The sequence below is a fragment of the Staurois parvus genome, unplaced genomic scaffold (genome assembly GCF_062004578.1).
Source record: "Staurois parvus isolate SC_StPar_1 unplaced genomic scaffold, SC_StPar_1.0 ptg000303l, whole genome shotgun sequence".
Taxonomy (NCBI): Eukaryota; Metazoa; Chordata; class Amphibia; order Anura; family Ranidae; genus Staurois; species Staurois parvus.
In genome coordinates this window covers 16,451,307-16,461,522 of record NW_028318099.1, presented here as the reverse complement: position 1 = coordinate 16,461,522, position 10,216 = coordinate 16,451,307, and the positions used below count along the sequence as shown (strand labels likewise).

Below are 10,216 nucleotides of genomic sequence, written 5' to 3'. Positions count from 1 at the left end.
ACGCGCACAGTACAGGAGAGCCACGGTGAACGCACAGTAGAGGAGAGCCAGGCTGAACGCACAGTAGAGGAGAGCCAGGCTGAACGCACAGTAGAGGAGAGCCAGGCTGAATGCACACATTACAGGAGAGCCACGCTGAGTACACACAGTACAGGAAAGCCACGGTGAACGCACAGTACAGCAGGAAAGCCATGCAGAACGCACAGTACAGGAGAGCCACGGTGAACGCGCACAGTACTGGAGAGCCACGTTAAAACGCGCACAGTACAGGAAAGCCACGGTGAACGCGCACAGTACAGGAGAGCCACGCTGAACGCGCACAGTACAGGAGAGCCACGCTGAACGCGCACAGTACAGGAGAGCCACGCTGAACGCGCACAGTACTGGAGAGCCATGTTGAAGGCGCACAGTACAGGAGAGCCACGCTGAATGCGCACAGTACAGGAGAGCCACGGTGAACGCGCAGTACAGGAGAGCCACGCTGAACGCGCACAGCACAGGAGAGCCACGCTGAACGCGCACAGCACAGGAGAGCCACGCTGAACGCGCACAGCACAGGAGAGCCACGCTGAACGCGCACAGTACAGGAGAGCTACGCTGAACGCGCACAGTACAGGAGAGCCACGCTGAACGCGCACAGTACTGGACAGCCACGCTGAACGCACAGTATAGAAGAGTCATGCTGCACCTTGGTGTACTTCCATCCTGAGTGTCATTATCCCAGCAGTAGCGGGGCTTGGCCAGTAGGCGGCGGGGCTGTACCTGTGCTGACGATGTGTGCTGCGTTCAGTTGCCAGCAGCGCGTTGTCTTTGTGAGTCCGGAGGAACCTGCGTATATGTGGGAGCTGATCGGGCAGAGGAGAGCTGCGAGCCGGCCAGGGGGTCACATCCGGACTACTCCGATTATTTGATGTGGGGAGCAGCCCATTGGTGAGGACGCGGAGCGGGAGCTGCCTGCACAGACCCGGTATGGACAGGTTCCAGTGGCCAGGTGCTGAGCTGACCCCATGTGGGGGAGGGGAGCTGATCCCATTGATTCCAGCACACACATACCTGGCTGCCTCTGGTCACCAGTTATCCATTGTGTTGGGGGATGGGGGGTAGCTGCAGTACAGGGGGGTGCACTGAGCCAGGTCCCCCCCATTCTCTATGGAAGCGTTAGAAGAGGGGGGTGTACTGAGTGGAGCAGTATTGTGCTCAGCTGCTGCTATGTATGAGCTGTGCAGGTGACACCCCCCCCATCCAATGAAATCTTCTATAGATGGTTTGCGTCTGATTTATAAAGCGACATTGTTATTATAATATCCCCCTTTACCATGCATCCTGCAACTCGGGGAAAGTTAACCCATGCGACGAGCTGCGTGTGACGCACGCTGCAACCTTTAATTAACCCCTGACTACCCACAAAGGAGTGTGCGGACGTCCTCCTCCTCAATGGTGTGACCTCGTCATTTCATGGCGCAGCATGCAGATGTCAACCTTTTCATGAGCTGGCCCCCATTTTATGCCGTTTTATTTTTACCACCCACCCCCCCAAAAAAAACAACAAATTCCTGGCAAATGCAAAGAATGCGATCCAACATCCTATCTTTTAGTTCATGGACCCCAAAAACACTTTGCAATTGTGGTCCATGTATTGCTTATGGTACCCTGGCTGCAAAGGGGTTAAGGTGGGTAGCAGTGGGTGTTGCGTTGACAGTAATGACTTTAATGGAAAGGTTTCGGCTAGGAGTTGCGTATTTCTGTAGTAATTACACTCCATGTATTGGCACCTTTTCATTTTTATTTAATGTAAATAATTGTAAATTGCCCGTGATGTGACCTGTTAACATGGCCGTGTAATTCCTGGGTTATTATTACCGGAGCACTGTTCTTCGCTTCTGAGCACCTTCAGTAAATTCGTTTTTCTACTTGTATGTGTTTAGTTAACATTTTGTAATCTCTGTATTATCAGCTGTGTAGGAGTAAATCTTTTCACGAGTGACTAGCGGATAATACGCCAAGGTCGATTTACGAAAATGGAGCAAAAGTGGACTTCTTTTTTCTTGTAGCAGTCCATTAGGATTTATCTTTTATTTCCTGGAGTCGAGAAAATCTGGTTGCATCTCTTGTGTTGTGCATTGGCCCCAGAAGACGGGGAAGCTGGTGTTAACTCATGGTCCTAGCTGTAGATCAGAGATGAGGGTCTGCGCTGAGAACTACTTCTGCCTTCCTTCAGATCCAAATATTGACTTTTGTAGTGAGTATGCAATGGTGCGGTGGACTAGCAGAGAATCATGCACATGGACATAACAAACGCTGTGTTCACGTTCATAAGTTGTATATTTTGTTTTGGGGATCTGAACGCAGCAGTAATGTGTGCTATGGGCCCCTACGCACAGCTCTAGTGACATCTGTAAAACTGCGTTGTGCAAAGATCGGTGAAATCGAAATAGAAAACATTATGCTGGATCATGTGGCAGAAAGTTCCTGAGTAAAAAAACACAGATATTGTCCGTATAATGTTCATAGGCACTTAAATGTCTGTACGTGTAAATGAGAGTACAAATTACAGAATGCTTTCAACTCCCAGAATTGAATGGAGAATGTGCAATAAGCACGCAAATACGTGTAAAGTATTGACCAGTAACATAGATCCTCCTAGATTGTAAGCTCCAAGGATCAGGCCCTCCTATCCCTCTTGTATTGAACTGTATTACTGTATTGTCTCCCATTATATTGTAAAGCGCTGAGCAAACTGTTGGAGCTATATAAATCCTCTATAATAATAAATATCATGTGCAGATATATACAGACATTTGCAGCTCCTCCCAGCCTGTCATTGCTTTGTCCGGCTGATCGGATGCAGCTATTCACACACACCTGTGATTTCTGCCATCTGCGGGGCCCCATTCACACTTGGTGATTGGGAATTGTGGGCAAAATCGGATAGATTTGGCTTGTGGTCCCAAATCATGTAGTAATAGTAGATTCCCTTTTTAAACGATCTGAATGTGGCACTAGTTTACTGACATTAACAACTGTGTGAACGTGCCCATAGAACACAATGGGCTGCAATAGGATTCATAAACAAAAAAGCTTGAAGGCCCTAAAATGTTGCATTTTGATTGCCCCATCTGCCTGGGCCCCCACAGTGCCGGATTCCCTCCTTTCCTTCTAGCTGCGAGCACACGATAGAATCCTTCAGGATGGAGAGTGGAGGAATGGTCCGATAAATACATCACATTAACCAACCGCTTTCTTTCCTGAATGAACACAGTTAGTGATCAGTGCTGATCACTCACTGTTCATTCATAGCTGAAGCATAGTAAACTGTTTTTTTTTAAGGGGCTCTTGTCAGGTTGGCTGTATGGGGCCCTGTGGTTTTTAACAGCAGCCCTGGCAGCGTGCACAAAGCCAGCAGGGACTGACCAAGATTCGATCCATCTATAGGCAAGCTGGTTGTACTGAAGTTGATCCATCGATCGACTTCAGTACAACCAGCCTATCAGATTTGTTTGCATGCCATTACTGCTGGTGGCTACAGCCATCAGGAGTAATCATTGTGTTTGACTAATAAGTATTGTTGTGCTGTGTTTTAAAATAATCAAAGTGTGCAAACACGGTGATTTGAATTGAGTATTTAAAGTTGTGGTGTAGATGGTTAGCACGTTTTTGTATTTGGACGTGTTTATTGAGTGCAGTGACTTTTTGCGCTTAAAAAAATTTTTTGTATTACTAAGCACAGTTATTTGAGCTTTTTATTAATTATTGTTTTGTGCTGGCAAGAAAAGCTCCCAGCTGGCAGGACTCAATAGCGCTGCTGGAGAGATTTCTCCATCAACACTGTGTTAACTCTTGAGTGAGGTATTGCAACTGTAACCTTTATAACCACCCTATTAACTTGTTACCCCCCCCCCCCCAATAACAGACAATCTTATTATTTGGAATTCAAAGGCCATAGCAGCCATTTTATTGGAAAGAACAATAAAATGCAACTTTATTGAAAAAAAATACATCTTTACTTTTTTAAATATGTGAACATCACTGATGACAATGTAATTACAGTAACTAAGCTCCTTAAAGTCTAAAGGTCTTTTAACCGATTCCCAACCGCCCTATAGCAGATATACTGCTACAGGGTGGCATTTGGGGGCAAAATCACGTGTGTATATATACGTGAATTTGCATTTCAGGATAGGGCGCACGCGTGCCCTACCCGCAACGCTGTTCGCGGCTGTCAATCAACAGGTCCCGGCCGGTGATTACTCTCCGGCGCCCGGTGATTGCCGAGCATCTCCGATGGGGAAGAGAACTGTTTTTGTAAACAAAACAGTTCTCCTCCTTGGCAGCTCATGCACACTGCTTTGGATGGCTGTGCACAGCCATCCAAAGCAGTGTGCTTACAGTGAAGCACAGGGACACAGCCCACTGTAAAACAGCACACTGGTAACCCTTTGATTGCCCCTCATGTTAACCCCTTCCTGCCCAGTGCCATTAGTACAGTGTCAGTGCTTTTTTTTTTTTTTTTTTTATAGCACTGATCACTGTATTGGTGTCACTGGGGATGTCAGTGACACCAAGTCAGTTCCCTCCAGTGTCAGAATGCTCGCCACAGTCCCGCTATAAGTCAATGATTGCTGCCATTACTAGTAAACATAAAATTAAAATTCCAGTATCTATAACGCCATTTGTAAATGCTATAACTTTCACGTATACCAATTAATTTACACATATTGTGATTTTTTTTTTTTTTTTAGCAAATACATGTAAGAGAATACATCTTGGCCTAAATTTATGACAAAATTAAATTTTAAATTTTTTTTTTTACTGGACATATTTAATAGCAAAAAGTCAAAAATGTTGTTTTTTTTCTCAAAATTGTCTGTCTTTTTTTTTTTTTTTTATAACGCAAAAAATAAAAAAAACACAGGCAATCAAATACCACTGAAAGAAAGCTCTATCCGTGGGGGAAAAAAAGGATGTACATTTCATTCGGGTGCGGCATTGCATGACCACACAATTGTAAGTTAAAGTAACAGCGCTGTAACGCAAAAAATGGCCTGGTTGCAGGAAAGAAAATTGCATCATCTATGGCCTGCTTAAGTCCCTTCAACTTCCTTTAGCCTGAACAGGCCTAATTACTACATCCTGGATTTCAAAGTATAATTAGTGGAAATTGATTTAAATTTTTTTTGTTTTTTTTGTTAGAAAGATAAAAATTTTCCTTACAGCAGGATTTACAGGTTTCATTTATTTTACTATAGGTATTTATATAGAGTAATCAATTTTTTCAGCACTTTACATATACTGTGCATTCAGAATAGTCAGATGATCCATATTTGTACCGCCCCTCCGGCTGCCCACAGAGAACCTAGCATGGCAGCCGGAGGGATTCGTACGCATTCCTGGACTGCAATGCTTTGCTCCAGTGTGTTGAGTCTGACAGGCAGCATTGCCTGTCAAGCTTGCTTTTTCAAGTCAATGGGAAAGCACCGTAGCTGTGAGCCAATGCTTGCAGTCCAGTATTTCAATACAAACTCTCTACTTTCAGCTGGAAAAAAGGCATTCAGGAGGTAGAGGCAGCAGTATTGATTCTTAAATGTTTGCAGAGCGTCTCTAAAAAAGCGATCCGCCTATGTGAAAGAGACCTATAGGTCATCCAGGCATCACAAGAGTTTTTGGTGTTCTGATCAAGTTATACAAAACTGGTAAGGTCTGCAATAATGCTTCTGTGTTTATGTATGTCCTTGTGTGTAAATATGATGGAAACATGTTCACTGTTCCAATAAAGGGAGTGTGTACATGTAAAACAGATCAGCTTGATGTAAAACCAAACTTAAAGTGTTACTAAACCCAGGACCCTGCATTCACTATATCTGGTCTCCCAGATTGATTTTCATGCAAGGCTCACTTTAAATAACCATGTCAAGCATCATCATCAAATTTTAAAGTGTTACTAAGTCCTGCATTCACTATATCTGGTCTCCTAAAGTACACACAACATAGAAATGCAATTATTTTAGTAAATATAAACTCCTAAATACCTTTTCTCATCAGCAGTTATAGCAATCTTGTGACTTCTGTCAGTGTCCAGCAGAGCACTGGTTAAAGCTTGTAGGAGGAGTTTTCTTTCTGCGCTAAGAGGATGTGAAACATCTGACCCTCTGTCTGGACAGTGCTGATTTGGCCTTGTGCTGATAACATGCACCCTCCCAAAAAAAAAAAAGCAAAAAACCTCACTAGCAGTACACACCAAACTGAGCATGTGCATGTGACCACAGGTTCAGTCTGTATCAGGTTGTCATTTCAACAAAAAGAGGGGAGGAGAAGACAGCCTTTTTACACAATGCAGAGGATTAACCCCGTAGGTTCCACAGTGAGTATAACAAGCATGCTGTACTGCATATACAGACTGATTGTACTGTTGTGGGTTTCATAACAGTTTAAAGCGGTAGTAAACCTGATAATTGGACCCCCCCCCCAACTTTTCTTTCCTGCAAGGCAATGTCATAATGTGCTCGTATGCATCGCACGTTATGGGAAACTTGCCTTAAAACTAAGCCCTACAGTGGCACGCTGTCACCGCTGACAGGCAGGGGCGTATTTACAAGGCGTTTGCCTAGGGCAGCACTTTTCAGGGGAGCAGCCCCCCTTCCCAGGATAAGGGACATATGCGGCATGGGGACCAGATGGGATCTGAAAGAGGCTGGGGGCTGCTTGATGGTATATGCAGAGCCTGACTCTCACCTCGAGCTGTGAAAGTGAGCGTCTTTCTCTCTGTTTGGGGGTGGTGTTAGTGGAAGGTTCTCTCTGGGGGGGTTGTGTGGCATGGGTGTTGTTGGTCAGTGTCGGGGGGGTCTAATTTTTGTGTTGCCTAGGGCAACAAAAAAACTAAATACACCACTGCTGACAGGTCCTTCTTCCGGGTTCGCAGGCTCCAGCAACTTGAATGGCCGAGCCGTGATGCCGCCACTCCCGCGCATGGGAGTCACTGTTTACAGCTCTGAAGGAGTGGCACTGGTATGCCGTTCCTTCAGATCACATGCATCGGTGCTGCTACACAAGTACATATCTCCTAAATGGTGCACGTTTATGAGAGATTCACAGTCCCTGCAGGTAGGCCTTATAAGTAAAGTAAGTAAACAAACAGACTTTACTACTTCCTGATTATGTTTACACGGAGCTCTGCCTTTAGCTTTACAGCACCCCACAGTGGTTGCACTTTACTGCGCTTTCCCACAATGCAGGTCAATGAGTCGGCTGACTAAGTGCAAATAATTCACTCTCTTTTTGGTTTCTACCCAATCCCAACAGCTGTCAGGCATGGTATGTGCTGTAGCTCCTTTACACTGCCTTTAGTGTCACGGAACGTATGATGGAAGGTTCACACCACAGCTTGTGTGGGTGTGTATCAGTTGGTATTCATTGACATGCTGTAGCACTGTATATTGTGGTGTTTTATTTCCTGTTGTACATTGCCTGCGTGTGTTGCTGTGTAGTGTTTGGTTTTTATTTCTTTTTAACCAATAGCCGCCCGGCCAATAGCCGTTTGGTGGCCGGCAAAATGCTGTAGATTTCTGGGGTGGACGCCATATGGCGCAGTTTTCGCACTTGCAGAGCCACGCATCCTGTCACCGGCTGTGTACCTCAGACACGGCTGATGACAGATCTGAGTACCGGCCCCCATTGCCGGTACTATGTGACCTGCTGTGACCAATCAGAGCAGGTCACATGACAGTTGTATACAATGGATGGCTTCATTCATGCCATCCATTGTATACTAGTGTCTAGCTGTGAATGGTCACTGAGATCACATGCACATGTCATGTGATTAGCTGTGGCCAAATCACAGCTAAGCACAAAAAAAAAACAAAAAAACCCTGAATAAAACAATGTCATTCAGGTAAATGGTTGCTTACAGCAAAGTAATTCTTTGCTATAAGCAAATTGTGAAAAAAAAAAAAATACTGATCACTTCCCCAAAGTAGTACAATGTTACTATGGTAACATTGTACTACTTTAGACATAGTGAAATATGAAAAAAAAACAAATTAATAAACAAAATAAAAAAATATTTTTTTTTTTCATACTGTCACCAGTCAGTGTCCCTGATCACCGCCATGCCAGTTATATGATGACGCTGTACTGCACTGGTGACAGTATGTAAAAAAAAATAGTGAAAATAATTTTTTTAATTTTTTCATTTTCCGAAAAATTATGACAAAAAAAATACAACTTCAAAAAACTCGCTATGCCTCTTATGAAGTACGTCGGACTGTCTACTCTGCAAAAAGGGGTCATTTGGGGGATATCTGTACTGTTCTGACATTCTTGGACCTCAAGAAATTAGATTGGCTGTCAGTACTTCAGGATTGATCAATATTCAGATATATCCCATAGTTTGTGAACTCTATAACTTTCCTACAAACTAAATAATACATCCTAATTTGGGTTATTTTCACCAAAGACATGTAGTAGAATACATATTGGCCTAAATTTATGAAGAACAATTATTTATTTGCAAACTTTTATAACAGAAACAAAGAAAAATGTGTTTTGTTTTTTTTTGTTTTTTTTTTAATTTTCGGGCTTTTTTTGTTAATTTAGCAAAAATAAAAACCCCGGCGGTGATTAACCACTTGCCTACCAGGCACTTATACCCCCTTATTTACCAGGCCAATTTTCAGCTTTCAGCGCTGCCGCACTTTGATTGACAATTGCGCGGTCATGCAACATTGTACCCATATGAAATTTTGATCATTTTTTTCTCACAAATAGAGCTTTTTTTTGGTGGTATTTAATCGCCACTGGGCGCTTTACTTTTTGCGCTATAAATTAAAAAATTGCAAAAAATTTGAAAAAAAAAAAAAGTTTCTTTGTTTCTATTATAAAATTTTTCAAACAGGTATTTTTTCTCCTTCACTGATGTGCGTTGATGAGGCAGCACTGATGGGCACTGATAGGCGGCACTGATGGGCACTGATAGGTAGCACTAAAGGGCACTGATAGGCAGTACTAATGAGGTGGCACGGATAGGCGGCACTGATAGACAGCACTAATGAGGTGTCACGGATAGGCGGCACTAATATGCAGCACTGATAGGTGAAACTGATGATGGGTACTGATAGACGGCACTGACTGGCATCACTGCTGGGCACTGACTGGCGGCACTGACTGGCACAACCCCTGGGCACTGACTGGTGGCACTGACTGGCTGCACTGGTGGGCAGCACTGGTGGGTGGCACTGGTGGGCAGCACTGGTGGGTGGGCACAGGTGGGTGGCACTTCTGGGCACAGGTGGGTGGCACTTCTGGGCACAGGTGGGTGGCACTTCTGGGCACAGGTGGGTGGCACTGCAGAGTGGCACAGGTGGGTGCACTGCTGGGCACAGGTGGGTGCACTGCTGGGCACAGGTGGGCGGAGCTAGTGGGCGCACTGCTGGGCACAGGTGGGCGGAACTTGTGGGTGGCATTGCTGGGCACCGATCATCAGTGCCCTGATAATCGGTGCCGATCCCCGCTCTGACAACTGCCGGTTCTCGGCAGTACTTTCCTCACGATCTGACAGCGTGAGGAAAGTGCAGCCGAGAACCGGCACTTGCATTTCCCTGTGATCAGCGTGTCATTGGACACCGCTGATCACGTGGTAAAAGGCCGGTATGATTGGCCTTTTACCACATCACGTGATCAGCTGTGTCCGTAGCGCCTGGGGCGCGCAGGAGAGCGCGTTCTGGGAGGACGTCATATGACGTCCACTCAGAACTGTTCGGCCGCAGTTTAGCCGTCATTCGGCTATCTGCGGTCGGCAACTAGTTAAATACCACCAAAAGAAAGCTCTAGTTGTGTGAAGAAAATGATAAAATTTTAGTTTGGGTACAATGTTGTATGACCGCGCAATTGTCATTCAAAGTGTGAGAGCGCTGAAACCTGAAAAATGGCCTGGGAGGGAAGGGGGTAAAAGTGCCCGGTATGGAAATGGTTAACTCTTCTTACTTTCTTTTTCCCTAATGCAACATGCTGTGGTGCCATATAATGCTGCCTGCTTCATTATTATTATTATTTTTTTTTTTTTATTTTCTTACAGGCTCGTTGGTGTGAACTGGGACAATACAAAACGAAGGTGCCTTTCACATGGCTGTTCTGTTTGTCCATTTTTCATCCATCCGTTGATGGATGAAGAACAGACATTAGTGCATATCAGTTGAAAAATGTAAATGGATGATCATCCGTTTAC

General features: G+C 44.7%; 1 protein-coding gene across 3 annotated transcripts in view; it reads left to right on the top strand.

Moving 5' to 3' along the window:
- The first annotated feature begins 790 nt into the window (after positions 1–790).
- Positions 791–10,216, top strand: part of SEMA4G (semaphorin 4G) — a 300,010-nt gene continuing 290,584 nt past the window's right edge. For all 3 annotated transcript variants that reach the window (XR_016313584.1, XR_016313583.1, XM_089683293.1), the window contains exon 1: positions 791–967. The gene's annotated coding sequence lies outside the window, so the exon portion shown is untranslated. The remainder of the gene's footprint in view (positions 968–10,216) is intronic.